Below are 19,174 nucleotides of genomic sequence, written 5' to 3'. Positions count from 1 at the left end.
AACCCAGCAAAAAATGAGAACTCATAGAATTTTAGCCATTTTGATAGCTACTCCTTGTCTTGAACTCATATTAAAACCCTCCAGTGCAAAGTTTTCCACAATCTTGTGTTTATCTCTTTATATGTTCATCTCTGCTTTATCCCAGGATTTGGAAAAATTCAGCTACACCCAGGAAAAACCAGTGCTGCCACAAGGGTATAAAACTGCTTCAAGAAAGAGAAGGATGATGTCTTAGAAAGTTACAAAGTTTTTACACTGACCCATCATCAGATCCTCGGAATGTATGTGGTCAAGGAATCATAGAATAGCTAAGGGGGGAAAAGACCTTTAAGATCAAGTCCAGCCACCAACCCAGCACCACCACCATGTAAATCCTGTCCCCAGATCACAGAATCGTGGAATGGTTTGGGTGGGAAGGACCTTAAAGCACATCCAGTGCCACTCCCTTCCATGGCAGGGACACCTTCCACTGTACCAGGGTGCTCCAAGCCCCATCCAGCCTGGCCTTGGACACTTCCAGGGATCCAGGAGCAGCCACAGCTTCTCTGGGCACCCTGTGCCAGGGCCTGTCCACCCTCCCAGGGAACAATTCCTTCCCAATATCCTGTCTAACCCTGCTTTCTGTCAGTTTGAAGCCATTCCCCTTGTCCTGTCCCTCCAGTTCCTGATGAATTGTCCCTCTCCAGTTCCCTGGAGCCCCTGCAGACCCTGGAAGGTTCTGTGAGGTGTCCACACAAATTCTCTTCTCCAGGCTGAGCATTCCTAGCTGTCCCAGCCTGGCTCCATGGGGGAGGTGCTCCAGAGCCCTTCATGGCCTCCTCTGGACTTGCTCCAACATTTCCATGTCCTTCTTGTGTTCTGGTGTCACTGCATTCCAGGCAGGGTCTCACGAGAGCTCTGTGCAGGTAACTCTGTGTAAATGTCTGTATTATATATAATAAAGCTGCTTTCAGTGTTGAGCTCTCTAAACCTCTTCACTTAAACAAGCAGAACAGACAATTTATAGGCGATTAAATTAGCTTTTATTGAAAAGCTGACCTGAAGTTCAAGCACAATTATCAATCCTTTCTCAGAGATTTTCTATTTTGCTTTTCAATAACAGCAATTGAGTTTTGAAATCCACAAGGACACCAAGAAGTAACCATGCCATTCATGGGCTGCCCTCAGACTTCTAGTGAGCACTTGCTGTGAAGCTCTTTAAAACAACAAAAAAACCCATGTTCCTTTATTTCCTACATTTGTTTTGCCACCAAGAGCTCACTGTTCTCTTCAGGATGCCACAGGTAATGCAATAAAAATTATTGAACAAGATTCCAATATTTCCTATTGATTCAAAATATTTTGAAATGCAATTCAGAAAGAAGGTATAAAAAAAATAAATATTTTTTTACCAGGCGCCTGAATGATCTAAAATAAAGTAAAAGGCACAATAGGAAAGTTTTTCTTTGTTTTGGTTTGGAGATTTTTCAGAATACTGTCTGAACCATAAACAACTCTTGACAGACATCAATGGAGTTAATGTTGGGTTTATTATTTTGTTGACAGTATTTAAATTCTGTTTTCAAATTATCATTTTGCTCTCCTTTGTTGTGCCTTGATTTGCCTTTGAAATGGCTGCACAGTTTGGAAACATGTAATTTTTGTCTACATTCCAGGGAGGAAAATGTGCAAGAAAAATATTCTCTCTCTGTGCCTTTGAAAGGAAGAACCATAATTAGATTGGTTAAAATCTGGATACTTGCACTGCTTGAAGAGTAGAAATGCTTAATTAAAATTCACAGGTGAAATTTGATATAAGAACTGGAATGATTTGGAGAGGTTCACACTGCACAGAGGAATATTTAGCATTTAGTATTTTCTGTTTATTCTACTTATTAACAGGATTTTTATATCTCCTGTAAAAATTGAAGCTTTCACATCATCCACTCACCAAGATTTTCTTGAAGGGCAGTCACTACCTGTATAATCCTGGTTTTAAAAGAAAATTAGGCATAGCTCATAAGAAACAGCTGATTTCTCATTATTTCTTTGCAATTGTCAGTGAATTAAGATCTCTGTTGTTTGGGGTTTTTTTACTGGCCTAGGAATTCAGGTCACAGTGACAAGTAGAACAAATTATTTTATCACTGGGACATGTGGCAAGTTGACTTAGCTGAAAAAAGCCATCTCTACATCTTCTCAAAAATGGCATTAAGCAGTTTAGAGGAACATATTAGAAACATTTCAAGGCTCCTTTAAAATTATTCAAAATTCTTTCAAGGTTTTGAATATATTTTCTCTACTAATTTATTAAAGTCAATAATATAAGAACATTTACCAGTGGGTTTGTTTATTCTATGAAATATATTAATAGAAAAGCTTGTTATTAATGCATCTGTTGATGCATTAAGCTAATTAATTATACTAATACATTAATTGAATTATATTGATATCAGAACATGCACATAGATCACTGTAAATTCACTGCTTTTAATGTAAACAACTTTAGGCCAACAAATTGATGCTCAGCTGGGAAATATGCACCACAAAAATAATTTAGCAGTGACAGATTTAATTTTAATTCATTCCAGACAAAATACAAAATTACAGTTCAAAATGGTTTCAAAGGTGCTAAAGAAACCTTAAAAACAGCAGCTATTTTTAAATTATTCATAGTAGTATTATTTTAAAGTTAATTAAAATGGAAGATGTCTGTGTTGGAAGTATGGTGGTGGTGCTGATTTGATGGTAAATTTTGGTGATCTCAGAGTTCTTTTCCAGCCTTAATGATTCCATGATTCAGTAATTTAGTGATTCTAAGGCTTGCACTTGTCGAGAAGAGACAAAACTTTTCATTTCCCGGGGTCGCAGTGCAGAGAGAAAGGGCAGAAGGTTCAGATCTGGCTGAAGCTTCTCTTGACAGCTGCTCTCACTTAGTGCTGGTTTGAGCAGAGAAAGCAGATTTAGAGTGTTCCAGCAGCACACAAATCATCAGGATGCTCCCACCAGGAAGCTGAGGGAAGGATAATCACACATTCCTCTGCAGCCAGCATCACTTTTCCTTCATCCCACAGCTCACAGGATGGGGTTGCACAGACAGTCCAAGTGAGAGCTGAGCTGTCACCTTGGGGTACGCTGTGCATGAAGACATCTCCAGACTTGTCACTTCTTCAGGATCAGGAGAACAGCCCAAATAAAAAATGGATGAGGCAGTCATCTCCCAGGAGCTTTTCAGAGGTTACAGGGTCGTGTGCTGGCATGACCCAGCACGGCTCAGAAAGCTGGGGATGGAGATGATGAATAAACACCAACCTTAGTGCTGGAGAGCAGGGGGTTTGATCATGGAAAAGAAGCTCAGGTCAAGACTCCTTGCACAGAGAAAAACCTGAGCAGTTCCAAGCTGTCCACAGCAGGGGCTCTCTCCACTCTGGGGCTCCCTCTGTGTCACTGTGGTATTTTCTGAAAAGTCTCTTTGCCCAGGATTCTTCTCCTGGGAAGCTGAGAGACCTCAGAGAAAAATGTAAATAATAATTACCTGATTTGCTTCTCCTGTTTTGCTGCTTTGGAGTGTGGTATGTGATTGTTTCATTGGTTTTATGTGAATTTTTTACTTAATGACCAATCATGGTCCAGCTGTGTCAGGACTCTGAAGAATCACAAGTTTTCATGATCATTCTTGTTAAGCCTTCTGTCTGAATCCTTTATCTTTTAGTATAGTCTTAGTATAGCAGAATATAATATAATATAATGTAATGCAATATAATGTAATGCAATATAATATAATATAATATAATATAATATAATATAATATAATATAATATAATATAATATAATATAATATAATATAATATAATATAATATAATATAATATAATATAATATAATATAATATAATATAATATAATATAATATAATATAATATAATATAATATAATATAATATAATATAATATAATATAATACATTACAATACAATACAGTATAATATATGAATTAGCCTTCTAAGAACATGGAGTCAGGCTCATCTCTCACCTCGTCCTGCGGACCCCTGCAATCTCAACAGCTGTGCTCAGTAAAAATCCAAGCAACGGGATCACAGAGTCCTAAGGCTGGGAAAGCCCTCCTGGATCACCAAGTCCAACCATAGCCAGCCATGGCCACCACTAAACCCTGTCCTCTGTGCCACACACACGTGGTTCTTGGACACTTCCAGGGATTCCACCACTGCCCTGGGCAAGCCTGGTCCAATTTCCTTTTTGTGAGGAAATTGTCCCTATTATCTAATCTGACCCTTCCCTGGCAAAACTTGAGTCTGTTTCCAATGGAGGGTGAAGACAGGGGGGATGAGACAATTTTATGGATCATCTCAAGCCAACAGGACACAGGAATATGGAAATTAATCAGGGGCCTAGAGAGTGGTTAAAAAGATACCAACAACTCCTCTTGGGATCTGCCCAAACATTTGATTATTCAATTCAATGAGAAAACAACGGTTTAAATGATTCTTACAGAACAAAGATTAAATCCTTTTGTTGCTTAAAATCCACTTGAGGTTTAGTGAGTTTGTAGAAATTCTATTAGGACATTATGTCAACATCAAAACAAGCAAACTGATTTTTGTTTTCTTTACTATTTTATTGTTTGAATTGGACATGAATTAGCAAATAATTTGATCCACCAGAAACTACATTTTTGGCAGAGCCAATGCACATAAAAGAAAGAAATAAAGTTAATAAAAATGTGAGAAAAAAAATACAAAAGTCACATTATGCAATTTGAGTAACTTGTATGAACTCTGACTTGTCCTCTTAGGGGCAGAGTGGGAGTTGTTTTTCTCTATTAGTGGTTAATATTTTCTTTTGTAAAAGCTGCATCCTCAAAATAATACTTTATAGCAGGCACGAGGATAGTTTCTTGAAAAATAATCTCAGCACATTTTCCCTGTTAAGTCTAAAGCTTTTCACACTGATCAACCTAAAGCCACAGAAGAAAGAATCCTAAATTCTTCTCCAACTGTCCATTCCCTTGCCTTCACTGTTTTCAGTAGAATATTTATCATTGCCACTTAACCACAGCCAAATGTGCAAAAAATGTGGAAGGAACAGAGGCAGAGAGAAAATGATCTGCTTAGTCTGACCATTGAATTAATTAATTACTTGAACTAGTCCTTTCAGCACATCTATTACTTAAAGAATCAATAATTTATGCATTTTTATTGTACAATGCTTTTCTTGGATTTAGTCTAGAAGCAGCTTTATCCTTTTAAATATTCTGCAAAATTGTTGAGAATTTCAGCACATTTCTGTTCTGCATCCTGAGCCTTCCTTCTTTGTGCCTCAGGACTTGATGAGAGCTTCTTGATGCCATAGCAAAACATTCTCCTGATCCCTACATGAACTGCACCTTGCACTTATTTCTCCTCGTGTTTTCTTCCTTGGTGCCTTCCTGGGTTATTTTTCACCTGCTGCAGGAATGTGCAAACACTTCCAATATGCCAGCTGAAAAATCTGTTGCAATTTTTTCATCTAGTGCATGGTTTTTCCCTTTTATTTCCTTATCCTATATTAGTTTATTTTCTTCAAGAGCTATTCCCTTCTCTTTTCCAGAGGAGTATAATTTTAACAACCTTTTCTTTCTGGTGCTACTTAAGCACAGTGGTACCCACTGCCCTTTTTAACTATTCACACTTAATAGATTCATTTCCCCCACGTTCCTTGTGGTGGTTAATTAAGTATTAACGACTTTTCTGCAGTAGATGGCACATGCAATTCACTGTTAACACTCCAAGTTTTCTGCATTCCCTGAAAATATTGGCAGAATTAAAAACAGGGAAAAGGAAAGAAATAATAATTTTGAAAGATTCCTTCACTGCAGGCAAATTCTCTCACTGAAGCTGTTCCATTTTGACTCCCATCACTAATGACTCATTTTTTTTCCCAAGAGAAAGTGATGTAAGCTTAGATTTCAACCACATTCCATTTCAAGTAAATGCATTTGACTTAGTTAGAATGTCTTAAATCCTTTGAAATGAGGTTTGTTTATTTTCTTCCCTTTGAGTTTGGTGCTGAGACCCACCTATAAAAAGATTCCATATTCTACTTGGAGCTGAGGTAATTCCTTTATGGAGCACATTGGGGTCTTTATGGATGGGAGCTGCCTGATACAATAACTTGAGTTCTGCTGCTGTTCTGAAAACTTGATTTAAAGCCAGTAGGGAAAAGTTATCTTTCCCTGCAGCCTCCTCCAGGAGGGTTTTTGTGGCCTGCAGAGAGCTGTGGATATTATTGTAAAGGATTATCTGCTACCTGGAGAAGCTACAAAACGAAACACTTTTCAAGAGTTGTTCCTAGGTTTGAACCATCTATAATTTCAAAAGATAACAAATATATAAGGACATGCCTAGAAGATCAGAAGATCTCCAAGCAGGCCTTACACAAATTATTAACAACAGGCACACTGAGCATCTGAATTTGTCCCCAACACCAGGGAAGGTGCTCCTTGAAATTGCAAGGGGCTGCCCAGGGAGATGTTGGAGTCCCCATCCCTGGAGGTGTCCCAGGAAGGCCTGGATGTGGCACTCAGTGCTCTGGGCTGGGGACAAGGTGGGGATCAGTCACTCAATGCTCTTGCAGGGCTTTTCCAGTGGTTCTGTGATTGGCAGAATTAATGATCCAAATTCATTGATATGACACAGCTCCATGTGGGTTTTCTAACGGCCAGGCCTTCAAAATTAATAGGACTTGGTGAGACCATTTAATTTTAGGTTGGAGATAAATCTGATCCACACCACCAAAGCTTCTTGCTTATTTTGAAATAACCTCAATCAACACTTCACTCAAATTAGTACCAAATTAATTATTTGGACAGTGTCAAGGCAGGCATGCAATCCTTTCTGAGCAAATGGCTGACTGGCAGCTGCAAGAGCATCTTCCCTCAGAAATGGTATCTTCAACCAAAGACACAGAATCACAATCACAGAATCAGAATCATAGAATATTTTAGGTTGGGAAACCCTCCAAAACCAACCATTGCCCCGGCACTGCCAAAGCCACCATTAATCCATGCCTCCAAGTGTCACATCCAGACATCTTTTAAATCCTTCCAGGGATGGGAACTCCACTACTGCTATGGGAACTTGTGCCCAGGACTGACAGCTCTTTCTGTGATGAAATTTTCCCTAAGCTTCAATCCAAACTTCCCCTGGCACAACAGGATGAAGATCAAACTTTTAATGACACCGAGCTGAGCTTGGAATGCTGCTAATCCCTGCATTTCTTGTGCCTTTTCCAGCTATAAATCAATATTTCCTGGGAGCCTGATTGTCTGACTGTGACATTTGGTCTGTTTGCAGATCAGGCTTGGGATGTTCAGTAACTGTTCTGATGACACAAGATGGATTTTTCCATGTCCAGGGAATTGCACTTCTGGAGAGATGGATCTTCTTTAGCATTGTTCAAGCCAAGATACCAGTGGTCTTAGGGGGAAGCTAATTTCAGTTTAATTCCCCAACATAATAAACAGCACTCTGTTTATTTTTTATATCAAAATTTGTGCTTAAAGTGCTGTACACTTTTGTGTTTCAATATGGATGTAAATATGTACGACAATTTTCAAAGAAAATATCAGTGTATATTGGAACATGTACTGGCACAGGGTGCCCAGAGAAGCTGTGGCTGCCCCTGGATCCCTGGAAGCGTCCAAGGTCAGGCTGGACAGAGCTTGGAGCAACCTGGGCTAGTGGAAGGTGTCCCTGCCCATGGCTGGAGTGGCACTGGATGGGCTTTAAGGTCCCTTCCAGCCCAAACCATTCTGGGATTCTGGGATTCCATGTAGATGTCCACATTTGCAGTTCAGGAAGCTTCCTAAAATGTTAGTGTTTATGGGTCTTAGCAAAAGAATGTCACAGTTTTATTGCTATTCTACTCACTTAGAAAATATAAGTGGAAATAACAATAAGGAAAGTACACTATTTTAAGTTGACTTATTTTATTTTCCTTCCTTCTCAAATCTTCCATCAAAATGCAAAAAACCTGAGAAATTATTTTCAGCTCCTTCAAAATTTCCTCACAGGAACCATTTACTTTTATTCTTCATCCTCCCTACTTCACAAAATACGAGAGCTTTTCTTGTAATAAAAAGAAAAATCTGCAACTCTCAATTGCCTGATTAACCTCTGAGGCTGGATTTGAATACTCTGAAAATATCACTAATAATTATATACTGCAAGATTACATTTTCTTTTTCTTCATTCAGGGGTTTTTAACTTAAACCTGTAGAATGAGATAATGTGTTTTCCAAAACTAGCATAGTGCTGCTGATAGTATCCAATGGAATATTATCAGGGAAATGGAAAATGAAAACAGGGAATATCTAAGCATGGATAAGGCTGAAGTCTCAGTAACATTTTACAAGATAAAATGTATTCTCCCATATTAACTATTATTATACACAAACACTGATGAGAAAATAAGAAGGTTCACCTTGTAAAGACAGTGGGACCATTCTAGGCTTATAGAATTAGCAATAACCTCTGTCCAAATTCAAATAATTTATATGAACGACTCCTTCAATTTTAATAAATGATGCACAGACTAAAAATCACTGATGTCTTTGTCACTGATCTTCTCATAGAATTAATTAACCTGGCAATTTTTTATTGTTTGTTTATTTGGGGTTTTGTGCACAGAGGACAGAAATGATGAAAAATTAGTCCATGACTTCCAGAAATGTTTTTTTAGTCTGATTTCTCAAGTAACAGGTGGTTGTTTGATAAATGATTGGGGATCTAATGGAAAGTTCTTAAAAGTGACTATAAAAAGTTGCAAGTAATCTCACTAGGCTATTTTTGTACATCATTGTGGAAGAGTTTTGTTATTCTACTGTGTACATCTGCAGTACAGAATATTAAACTTTGATTATTTCCACTACCTGTCCAATCTATAAATAATTATATGGTTAATACAATGATTTCTACAGCAACTTTTATCCCCAAAATTAAATGCAACAATGTGGTCTATTACTTAGTCATTTTAACAAATGATTTGAATTTAATTTAATCTTAAACTGCACAATGTGCTATATTCATTACACTTTTTAATTTCTTGTGTTTTCTGCAATTTAGATTTTAATATTACAGCTTGTACTCCATAATGAGTTTTTACGCTTTTTTTCAGCAAGGATGTTATGATAAGTAATGAAAATCTACCAGATGGCTTTTTATCTCGAGTCCTCAATCCAGCAATGCCTGACATGTAATTAATTTCATGTATGTGTAACCACACCATTCTCAGAAGGAGCTCAAGTTCTCCTTGGAGTGTCTTCAGGCGTCCCAGCTTCCTGCTATTCCTCACTTTAGGAGGGCACTGATTTTCCAAAGGTTTTCCATTGGATCTGCCACCCCACAGCAGCAGTGGGTGAGTGGGAAGTGCAAAAGTCTCATGGATTGGGTCAATTCAACCATCCAGCAGCTCAAACATTTCCTCTGTTGTTTCTCCAAATTGTACCTAAGGACTAAAGAGAACAGCAAGGACAGAACTCCATAAATCCCATAAATGTGCAGGTTACAGCAGGTGCTGTGTGGCTGTAACATGATGGAATGCTACAAGCTCTTCTTAATTTTGGTGAAAACCCCAAAGGAAGTTCTTAACATGAGTCAACCCAAATTTTATGTGCTGTTTATTTTCCCTGGGATCAGGGAAGCAAAAAAAGTAAATAAAAAAGTTCCTGAAAATACACACAGTACACTTCCATTTTGTTGGGAGTAATCCAGAGAAGTTCTGGAAAACTTTGCAAAGTATAAGAAAGTGAGTATGAATTGTTGACACTTTACCTTGTTTTAAATGCTGCCTGTTTTTTCACTTTCACACAGAAACATCAGCAGCTTGCAGACAGCATCCTTAAACACCCAATTTCTAGGTGCTGTCAGTAATTTGTAATGAAAAAATTAAATATACAAAAGACCCTAAAAATTTATTTGGACTATATTTCAGCCAAAGGAAGCAAAAATATTTGAAATATACATTATAACCTTGATCATTTACAGAAAGTGGGTGTCATCTTTCTTGGAATTGTGGATTAAGATGCAGATTTTTTGGCAACAGTTGCTCAGTGACAAAGTGGGCCATCATAAGTCACAGGAGATGAAAGCTTGGAAATTATGAATTTTGCTTTCCTAACTTTTGCAATTTGATTTATAACAGTTCATTTTCTTTAAAGGGATAACACAGTAGTTCCAACTCCATAATAAACTTTTGTGCAAAAATATCAAGGGCTAGTTTAAATACATATTTTGGAATTCCACAGATGAGTAATGGGAACTCAGAATTCCATTTGATCCCACACAACCAACTGTATTTTTCACGTGGTTATGAAGACAAAAAAAATAGGTAATATAATTTTTTCTTCCAGTGAGATGAGAAAGGATTCAAAGCAGATACAGGGCTGCATCTCCCACTCCAAGCATATTGCATGCAATACAATAAATAGTAAAATATCAAAATTACCTCTTTTTTTCCTTCACTAATAGCTCTGGATTCTGGTAAACAGGTTGTTACCCTGTGATATCACACAAAGCAACTGCTTCTTAATATCAAAGTACTGACAGAACATTTTATTGCTGAGCTTCACCATCTGGGAAGTTTTTCTCCTCAAATTGTCATTGAGTGTAGTAGCAGTTTTTTAATATTCATTTATTTGTCCTGCCATGTGGTCACTGCTGTAAATTTCCTGTATCAGCCCCTCAGGAGCACAGGGTGCCCAGAGAAGCTGTGGCTGCCCCTGGATCCCTGGCAGTGTCCAAGGCCAGGTTGGATGGGGCTTGGAGCAACCTGGGCTAGTGGAAGGTGTCCCTGCCCATGGCAGGGGGTGGAGCTGGGTGATCTTTATGGTCTCTTCCCACTCAAACCATCCTGTGACCCTGTGGTTCTATTAAACCCCGGAGCTTTCTCTCCTGAGTTCCCTGGCATCTGTCTTTCAGAAAGGAGACATTTATTTTTCACCATGCCTCTTGTCCAAAAGTACAAACATCCACACGCTGATCCTTCAGTAGGAGACACAGTGCAGAGGACAGCATGGCCATGGAATCCCAGAGTAATTTGGGATTGAAGGGACCCTGAACTCATCCAGTGCCACCCCTGCCATGGGTAGGGACACCTTCCACTGTCCCAGGTTGCTCCAAGCCCTGTCCAATCTGGCTTTGGACAATCCAGATGGGAAGGCTGACTGCAGGGAGCTGTGGTGAGGTCAGAGCTGACCTTGCAGAACTGGAATCACTCTGGAGATCTTCTTCCTTCTGAGCTTAGTTGCAGTCCCAGATATAGTAAAGACATGGAATCACAAGGGTCAGTTTTCTGCAGGAACAACATAATTGTGGGTGGAAACCACAGATCTCCCCTCTGCTGAAGCTGCTTGTACACAAACTACAGGGATGGATGGAAAGAAGGGTATCAAAAACTGCTGCTCAGAGAAGCAAGACTTCAGCAAATCCCCTGCAGCCATGGGGTATGCTGAGAGGATGACAGCAATTCTGGGCTGCAAATGACACCAGGGCTCATTTTTTTACCTGTCCTACTTTGCTCGAGCCTTTTATTCTCCACTGGCTTAGTGCTGACATTGAATTGTATGAGGCATCTGCCAGGGATCAAGAATATCTGATGGAAAAGAGGGACAGCTTCATGTTAACAAGTGCACTTTGAATTTCTGCAACTTCTTTTCTCTTTTAATGCATAAGGAAAGGTGAGTTTTTCCCCTTTTCATTCTAAGGGATAAAAGTTAACCTTTTATATTAATAAATATTTTACATAGTTTGCAAGTATTCTTAAAATGTAAAATCAGCATTTCACATATTATTTTCCAAATTCAATTACTGATCAATTTGACATATTTCTTTTCTTTAATGGGAAAATCCCTAAAGTCTCCCTGTGATGAAGACACATTCACCTACACCAACTTTAATAAATTCCCTCCCATTTATTCTTTTCCCTTTCTTTTCCTCGTCACTGAAATTTTCCTTTTTAAAAACTACTTTAAAATTATTTAGATTTATTTATTGTTGTTCTTGCAAGAAATTCACACATATAAAACATCTTTTCCCCTGCGACTGTAACTTCAGCTTTTAGCCAAGATATCAGTTTGTGAATGGTCAGGTTTACTTGGAGCCATCTTAACTCTGCAGTCATTTATTTCTTGAACAGACAAATTTTCAGTTTTTATGTTAGAAAGCAGCTACTTCTCCAGGAGAGATCCCCATTCCCCACATATTTCCTCAAGGAAGTTGAGCAGCAGAACTGAAGCCTGAGTATGGCAGTCAGTATTTCCATGTATTTAGGAATCTGTCTCTTGTAGTTATTTTCTCAGCAACCACAATTTACCCTTATTTATAGCTGCCCTAAATAACAGTTATTTAAATATTAATGAATTAACTTGCTGGCTCAACATGTATTTGTAGGATGAAGAATTACAACAGAAGAAATCAAAATGTTCTCTATCAAGGGATTGCTTGTGTGTGTTTTCCTGCCTTGGTAAAAATCCCAGACAAATTCCAAACATGGACCTGACATATGAGTGTGCAGGTGGCAAAATTCTGGAATAAGGAGTATACACAGTGTGGAAATGGTCACATAATTGAGTCTGTGAAACAAATTAGAGGTAAATCCCTTTCTAATTAACCTTGAGAGGGCTCAGGCTGTGATGAACTTTAAAAGCAGTGCAGCAAATAACCAAAAATAACCATATTGGGTTGTTTTTTTGTGGTTTTTTTTGGTTGGTTGGCTTGGGGTTTCCTTGTAATTTATTTATTTGTTTGCTTTCTCATTCAACAACTATGGAATTTCTAAAAATCACAGAAGAATACTGGAACAATAGCTGGGTTTTGTAATGAAGATTTATCACAAGAACTACAGGATTGCTTACTCAGAAGTCTGAGAATTCCTGACTTTAACTTTCTAGTGGGTTACATGCTATGAATAAAAGGGTGGTTATTATTATTGGTTTACCTACATAAAATTATTCTTTGAAATTGTTTCTGTTTATTAGCATAATAAACCTGGTCAGAAAAGAATGAGTCCCTTTGATATTTTATAGTGTGCTAACATTTTTATGCCTTATCATTTCTGAAAACTCTACCCCAGCATTAAAGAATGCAATATTTCTAATCTTGCCCTGTGTTTCTTTGTTCTTCTGGAGAAGAAACAAAACTAGGATCTTCTTTTCTTTTTTTTTTAACTGAAGATTATCAATGCAGGAGAACAAAAATGGTATTATCCATTTTTGATTATTAGGATCTGAATCTCTGAAAATTTTAGGACTATTTTCAGAAGTTACTTCTTTTCCATGTAGCCATTTTCTCCCAACCTTTGCAGCTACCTCCTTTCATACAGTTCACTCTCATTAAAAATCAGAAAACACAAATTTTAACACATTAAACCCACTACCATGGCTATAAACAAATGCAGGGTGCAGTTTACAACACAGGTGAACCAATTCTACTCATGTTCCCCCACAGAAAGATTTTGTTTTTTTCTTTTGATCTTCACATGTCACACGTGATGGGAAAAAAAAAAAAAGATAAACCACTTCAAATTATATTTAATCTGCCCTAAATTTCTCTACGTTTGCAGATTTTCAGTATATTCTCAAATATAAGAAGCCATAAACAAGCCTGACACAGAAGGAAAAGTCAATAGCAATGAGGATTTAAGCTCCCATAATTAGCCTGCCCTATGGAAATTAACCTGGCAGAGATAATAATTAAAGAAGCCAATATCTGCTTCCTTTGTTCAGTTACTTCAGGCAAACAGAAACTTTTTTTTTTTAATTGGGGAGAAATAATTTTAAAATCTTTCATTTGAACTAATTTCTCCCAGGGACAGGGACAGGATGAGAGGGAATGGCCCCAGGCTGTGCAAGGGGAGGCTCAGGTTGGACACCAGGAGGAATTTCTCCATGGAAAAGGTGGGCAGGGATTGGAAGGGGATTTTCAGGGAAGTTTGGAGTCCCCATCCCTGGAGGTGTCCCAGGAAGGCCTGGATGTGGCACTGAGAGCTCTGGGCTGGGGACACAGTGGGGATCAGAGACAGCTTGGACTTGTTGGGCTGGGAGGGCTTTCCCAGCCTTTGCTTCTGGGATTCTGACCCCAGTGAGTGTTGCCTGTCCAGGTGTAAGAACCTGCCACAGTGAATTAAACACTTTTTTTTACTGTATGATTTTGGCTTCCTCCAGAACAGCCACTCCTGGCATCACCACAAAGCCCCCCCAGCACCTTCCCCAGTGAAGGGAAACCAGCACAGCTCATTGGCAGGAGGATCTACAGAGGGAACAAAATTCCAGCAGGGAATTAGGCTGGAGGTGCAGGAGATGTGGGGGGATGGAATGTAAGAGAGGAGAGACAGTGCAGAAGGCAATCCCACCCCTGAGGAGCACTAATTACCACCCATGCAGCTGCACTAATTACTAAGGATTAGGAACAAGCCTGTCCTTAACAAGGCACAGCTGTGTCCAATAAGGATGGGAGCTATAAAAGAGTGGGTTAGCTGGGCAAAAGGAGTGTTGGGGTCTGCTGGTTGTGCTGTGGAGAAGAAGAAGTTGGTGTTGTGAGGAGCTGCACGGACTCAGTGAGTGATATCTGAGAAGGTATGGAAGATTTGTGACAAGATGACAGCCATGAGCTAGGGACTGGGGAGAAGTTGTGGCTCTGTTTGGCCAAATGCTGCTTCAGCAAACAATTGGATAGTGTCATGGAGAGTGCTTTATCCTTATTGTGGAGCTCCAAGCTCCTAGGGTGTGGAGAAGGTCTGAGAGTTCTGACTTCCAGAGTCACTTTGCAGCTACTCAGGAAAGGGGTTGTTGACTCAGGGCATGTTTGAAAACACTCACTGTTCTTCAAGCGTGTTCCTGAATTTGTTGTCTAACATTTCATTTTCTTGGGGCCAGCTCTGCTGGCTTGTTTGGATCTGTGGTGTCCCCCAAACAATTCCATAGATTCTGTTGGGAAAAGTGGCAGGATCTCACCTGTGGGGAGAGCTTCATCCAATGATGCAGGGAGCTGAGGGTTGTCAAGAGCAGAAGTATGAGGGTCAGAACACAGCCCAGACATAATTCTCTTCTAGAAGGAATAGGAGTCCTTCAGATTTCATAGGTTAATGAATGAAAACTTCCAGTCTTCCTTATGAGGGGAGTCAGATTTACACAGAACTTTACTGGGCACAATGTGAAACTTTATGTGGGTCCACATTTCAATTGTAGGAACAGTACCAGGAGGCACACAGAATTCCTTTTCCATCTGGAAATTAAATGGGAGTACGTTGAATGTGTTTTCCTCTGAGAGTTTCAGAGTACTGAACATTTTTATCTAACATCTGGCTGCATGGTAAATAGGGAAGAACTAATACATGAAATTCTTCTCTCCAAAAATGAAGTTGTCAATTACATTTCCAATTTAAAGTTATATTAATGGATTTGAAAATGGAGAAAATTTGTATGAGCTCCTGCAATTTTACAGCACCTGCACAACATTTTTAAGAAGTATCAATAATTAAATATCCTTATAGTCCTCATTAGTTTGGCATAAAATACAGGGTTCTTGTATAAAACACAAATCTAAAGCAATTTCATATTGCAAACAAAATTTCCAAAGGTACTAATTTTCACTGCCTCAATTTTGATATTAGATGTAGATATATTAACTGTTAACTATGAATGATACTCCAAGTCAAATGAAATAGCATAGAGCAGAGAATTTCAAAACTCCAGCTTCCAAAATAAAATCTTATGTTATAAACTAAACAATATATTTTTGTTCTATGCTCCATGATTTTTCTAGTAGAACTTGTCTGTCAAAAATTTATGAAATAAAAATATCAATCAAACATTGAAGAACAAAATATACTGTTTTGCTTAAGTTACAACAGTTTTTTACATATTTAACATTTTTATTTTTAAAGAGTTTGCTGGAGATGGGTCTTCAAAGGAGGCATCATTTCAGAACTTGTGTCATTTACCAAAAATGTGCCAAAATGTAAATATGCTAAAAAATATCTCATTTAAAGATGAAATTTCAAATCCATCAGTACAAAAGTAGCTTAGAGAAGCTCAGTCATGTGACAGAAAATTCTGAACTTGGACACCTATCCCTAAAGAGATAAGGGATATCCCTAAAGAGATAAGGAGATCCTATTAGGTGGTATTATAATGTTGGGGTTTTTTTAAATAAGGTCACTTTTAGTTCAGAAAAAATGAAGTGAGAAAATAACTGAATCTATCAACAAAATTTATTCAAAACCAGGCAGCTCTGGAGTTTCACACAGAATAAACAGAAAGGCAAGGATTTTATGGTCCTGTGATTATTTTCTTGTAACAACAGCCAAACTTTTTCATAGTTTTTTGACTCTTCACAGAAAGAGAAGGATTTCAGTGAGTCTGTGGAACTGAAATGGTTGGCTGAGCTTAATGAATAAAACAAAAAGCTCTGGGTGAAGGACACTGAAGTGAAACAGCCTCCCTGGCCTTCCAAGGTTTCATTAAAGGGTTTGGAATCCCTGGCAGTGTCAGTCATCAAGGAGATGGATAAGAAGATAAGGCCCATTACAAAGAGAATCAAACAGCAGGTCAGGGCTTGCACTTCAGGGTGATGGCTACTGGCACTGTGGGTTTCAGCATTTCAGCACACCCACAAAGAGACTGAAAAAGAAGAGGAGTGGTGGGGACAGGCTGAGGGACACAGCTCCACAGACTGCCAGGTCTGACCCCACAGACAGGAGCACACCCCAAAAAGGGGCACTGACTGTGACACCTCAATCCCCCTCAGGGAATCTGGGGCTTGTCTCCAAGCTTGTTCTGTCAGGTTTATCCTTCTGCTCCTGTTTGCCAAGTGGCAATGGCTCTGATCAGATAAACTCACTGGAACAAGCAGCTTCCCATCCTCAGTCAGTGCCTTTGACCAAGCTTGTTCTGCCTCCCTGTTTGTGTCATGTGTCTGTAAGGATGAAGAATTACAACAGGAGAAAACAAAATACTCTCTGTCAAGGGACTGCTTGTGTGTGTTTTTCTTCCTTGGTAAAAATCCCAGACAAATTCCAAAAATGGGACTGACAGGTGAGTCTACAGTTGGCAAAATTTTGGAATAAGGAGTATGCACAGTGTGGAAATTGTCACATAACTGAGTCTGTCCCTGACTTGTTGATGGCTTCTCCCTTTTCCTATAGTCCCTTTTTATACTGAAAAAGGTCTTTGGCCTGATGCCCTTAAAGGAGGAGAAACTCCCTTTCCATGGACCTTTACACAGTCTTCTTTTGGCTCAGGAATCCCTTGGGGCTTACATTTATCCTGTAGCTTCCTCAGACATCAGTTTGGTCACATGGAACACGAGATCCAAGAGGAGAAAAGCTTTGGTTTTGATGCAGTGTGGCCACTTCAACAACCAACTTACAGCAACTGAAAAAAAATGGTCAATTCTTGGTCAGACAGCAGGAGAACAAAACCCACAGACTCAATTTGGTGCTGATGTTTCCAGTTTATTTCAGATCTGCAATTCTTTTCACATTCAAAAATGCAAAATGTTTCCTGTCTCTTCTTTAAAATCTGTTCAAGAAAGGTCCTGTCCAATTCTCTGTCTGATGCCAATAGGACAATATTTGCTTTCCAGAGAACATTTTTCTTCCATGCCCTCATCTCATTTTGTTATTTCTTCCATCTGAATTAATCCTGCAATAGAGAATTAAATGCTTTGTATCCGAGCCTATGATCAACTAAAAAAGAGAGAAGCTCACCCAAAACCAACAATTGTTACCAGGTGATAATTCTGATTTTAATAAAATCCCTCCACTAGTCAACACTGTTTCAGCCAATGAGGAAGGTGCCAATTCCAGACTAAAAATAAGTAGACTTTTACCAAGTAATAAATGTTATTTCACAAAAGAAGTTCTAGAATTTAACACACCTGGTTGCCATTTATATATGATTCCATGTAATTCTAGCTCAAAAAACTTCACATGTGTAGGTTCTAGAAATACTTACCCTTAGAGATAAATAATGGCCAGAACTGAGAATTTTACTGAAAAATAGGCTTTTCTTCCCAAACTGAGAGGCACCAGAATTGCCTATAAATAAATTGAATCAATTCTTTGGCAAACACTTTGAAGAAAACTAGAATTATTAACTGGTGATAGGAGAAATAAAGGAAAACTGATGATCTGAAAAGGATTCCTGAGGTGGGTGGAGCTCTGAAGGATAACTTACTTCTAGGTAGGGGTCTGGCTAAAGACTAATACTTTTCCAGGTGTTTTAGTCTCCCTTCCTCTCTTTGTTTTCATATTTCCATCACCATTTCCCATGACTCACCATCAATTGGGATTGGAGAGAACAAAAGAATTCAGACTTCCAAAATTAGTTCTTTGAGAGAAAGAAGTATCTTCTTTGACAGATGAGTAACCTAGTCCTGTTTGGAATCCTAGTTGATCCTGAATTTTTATCTTGTTTTAATATTAATACTTTTTGCCCTAATCTTCTGGTACTGAGCACCAGCTGACTTAGGTTCAGTTTTGGATAAAGCAACATAAAACAGAGGTCTTTGCAGAAATGGAAAAAAGAATTTAATTTAGTTATGAAAAGATAGAATTAGTCAGGAAACAAATTCAACAGGACAACCCAAAAATAATAATGTCTCAAAACCTAGGACTGGCTGAGGCTAAACTAAAAAGTTATTTTTACTCATTTATCTATAGCATCTTCTTTAAAGAATCATTTGTGCCAGAATTAGCAGTTGACCAGCACATTCTTTTATGTCAGAAGGAAAGGAACAGACTCCTGTTCAAACAAGGATATTCAGAGTTAGCTAAAATAAAACATATTCTGTGCTTTTGCATTCATGTGCACTGTGTATTCAGCAGAGAATCCTTTGTCTCTCTACCTTTATTCCTTCGCATAATAACAGCATTTTGCTCAGATCATTTTCATAGATTACACAAAATCTTGTTGCATTTGCAGACTGAAAAACAAATGGAAGAAATGTGCTTTTTAAAGAAAGTATCTATTATATCTGCTCTAATCTCCATGAGAATTATTACTAGGAGACAAAGAACAGCAATACCTCTCTTTCTTCTTATCCTTCTCACTCCATCTCTTTTTCTAAATAAAGAAATAAGTAAGAAACATAGTTAAGCTTTTTTCTTGCCATTAGTTACAGGAGATTTCAAAGAGGGAGAC

The 19,174-nt window shown here is 38.4% G+C and overlaps 2 long non-coding RNA genes across 2 annotated transcripts; both read left to right on the top strand.

Annotated features, from left to right (window-relative positions):
- Nucleotides 1-795: 795 nt before the first annotated feature.
- On the top strand, nt 796-9,258 carry LOC135304125 (uncharacterized). The gene is made up of 3 exons (XR_010365567.1): nt 796-905; nt 1,103-1,283; nt 9,151-9,258. It is a non-coding gene; the product is annotated as an uncharacterized LOC135304125 (long non-coding RNA).
- A 5,262-nt stretch (nt 9,259-14,520) lies between these two features.
- On the top strand, nt 14,521-18,130 carry LOC135304874 (uncharacterized). The gene is made up of 2 exons (XR_010366109.1): nt 14,521-14,605; nt 16,351-18,130. It is a non-coding gene; the product is annotated as an uncharacterized LOC135304874 (long non-coding RNA).
- Nucleotides 18,131-19,174: the final 1,044 nt, after the last annotated feature.

The sequence above is a fragment of the Passer domesticus genome, chromosome 7 (assembly GCF_036417665.1).
Source record: "Passer domesticus isolate bPasDom1 chromosome 7, bPasDom1.hap1, whole genome shotgun sequence".
NCBI classification, from domain to species: domain Eukaryota; kingdom Metazoa; phylum Chordata; class Aves; order Passeriformes; family Passeridae; genus Passer; species Passer domesticus.
This window is presented reverse-complemented; position numbering and strand designations above follow the sequence as displayed.